We start from the raw sequence: 2,354 nt of genomic DNA on the forward strand, positions 1-2,354 counted from the left end.
TCCCTCTCTCTCTCTCTCTTTCTCTCTCTCACCTTCCTTACGGCCAAGGTACTCGGCCGGACTGAAAACGAATGCTTCTTAATGAAATGAGGGAGAAAAACAACATTAAAATATCTGCATTATACATCTATTGGCTAATTTTATAATTACTTATTTACCTCCGAAACTGTTGATTTGCTAATTTGAAAAAGGACATAATGTTTATCTGGAACAGAGAAACGAGTTCACCTCCAAGACCACATATTATGCCCTTGCAAAAATTTCACACTTTGCTCATCTGTGAAGTAAAACATGTCTTGTGGCGAAGAGAAAACTGGCTCATTTGCATTCTTGCAGTCGTGTGACGAGTGTAAACGTTCCTAATGAGCACGATGCCCAATTGAAACGGTTACAGAATGTTTCCGTCATTTGTCTCTTTGGTGTTTCGGCAAACATATTTAGCCTGAAAAAGATCGAAATAAACACACACAAACACACACACACACACACACACACACACACACACACACACACACACACACACACACACACACTCCCCAGTTGTTATTCGAAAAACACAATTTTAATTCTCTATAGCTAAGCAGAACTCGTTCGTCGTCGATAACATTTTGGAGCATTTTTGCCATGCACCGGAGAAACAATATATTAAATCAAAAGCGACATTCATCTGCTTCTATTGCCGATCAAAACTGCAAGTCGATCTGGTCAGTGGATTGTTTCGGGCGGGCCATGATACGCGTTTTCGTACTAATCAATAATATTATGATTGAGCTCGTTTGTTTTCGAATTTAATCAATTCTTAATCCCACCAAGCTACTGGGATAAGGTTTTTTGTGGTGCAACGGTAAGGTTTTTCGTTAATGCGTGTAAAAGACGGGTTTGTTTGTTTCTGGCTTTGGGAAGTTTGTTAATAATATATCTATTGCGTATCCACCTCCTTTTTTGTGATGCTGTAGTATCATCTGCTTTCATCATCATCATTGCCTTTCTCACCCTAGATCAGGATATAAGCCACAAACAAACACTTTCCACCTTTCCCTATCCTGGGCTAACCGCCTGATGTTATTCCATGCTTCCCACTCCTCTCTAAATTTTTGTGACTCTTTCCCTTAATCGTTTACCCTGTAGGTTCCAATTGAGATCTGATTCCTCTGCTTTGAGAGGCAATATTCTTTTCGTTCTCCTTCTCTGCCGTATCATGCTTGAAAACCGGCATCTGCCATAATAGTGCACTGACTGGGCCGCTCTATTCAGTTCCTCTGCTGAGCTGTTGAGATTCTCCTGTAGTGTTTATGGGGTTTGCTACGTTTCATGTCCTTGGGCTCTGTATCCTGCAACACTGCTGAAGGATGTGTTGCACAGTTTGGTTTGTTTCTCCACACTGACAATTTGTGGTTAATACAAGTGTACCCCCCACCCTCCAGCCAAAATATACCCTGTACATGTGATCTTTGAGTCCAGTGTTCCGCCCGTTTTTGTTCCTGTTTCCTAGTTCTGGTGTCGATATTTATAAGTTACGTAAACATGTGTTGACGTGGTGCAAATTATTATATTTCAAGAAAAAAAAAGAAACAGTGCATTTTTCGCTGCCAATCTTTTAGTCGACGATGATGATGATGATGATGATGACGATGATGATGATGACGATGATGATGATGATGATGATGATGATGATGATGATGATGATGATGATGATGATAATGAGGATTGTGTTCCTATACTTGATAATCGTAGTTAAACCGTAAATGTCTAAAGCCAATGTCAAAAGTATCCGCAGAAGAGCGTACTATATTTTCAAAGCAAACGAGAAAATAATTATTAAAAGTTGAGATGACTTGTGGCTTGTGGTATGGCCGATAAGACCAATTGTGGCAGACAAAAGTATGCCACATTTTGAGCACTTAAAAGCTCCTCTTCCACTTGTGTATGTGCGCAACTTGCTGGCTTCTCTCTTGTTTTCAGCATTTATTTCTCGTTTGCGAAGCCTCATATTGTGCTCTTTGCAAGAATATAATCATTTAATTTGTTCTTTGGGGGGACACCTTATGTCAGTTTTCTGGTATTTGCAGTGCTTTCTAAAAGGCAAGGTTGAAGAAAAGTGTTCTATAAATCATTCAATGATGTCGATGGTGTGTATAACAATAGTGATATTCATTTACGTACATAGGCTTTTCGAACAATAGGTGCTCCGAAACTGACAGCTTAACGGATATGCTTACCACAAGGTATTAAACCCAAAAAAATATTGTCTGAATGTGTTAATGCCATTCCAACACCCTAACCTATCTCTCTTTGTTTGTTTGCTATCTCCCCACCCTCTTTCTCTCTCTCTCTCTCTCTCTCTCTCTCTCTCT

General features: G+C 39.7%; 1 long non-coding RNA gene across 1 annotated transcript in view; it reads right to left on the reverse strand.

Annotated features, from left to right (window-relative positions):
• Positions 1-2,354, reverse strand: part of LOC101855424 — a 169,961-nt gene that overhangs the window by 40,867 nt on the left and 126,740 nt on the right. The gene's annotated exons all lie outside the window — the stretch shown is intronic.

Source organism: Aplysia californica, unplaced genomic scaffold, assembly GCF_000002075.1.
Source record: "Aplysia californica isolate F4 #8 unplaced genomic scaffold, AplCal3.0 scaffold00220, whole genome shotgun sequence".
In the NCBI taxonomy this organism is placed as follows: domain Eukaryota; kingdom Metazoa; phylum Mollusca; class Gastropoda; order Aplysiida; family Aplysiidae; genus Aplysia; species Aplysia californica.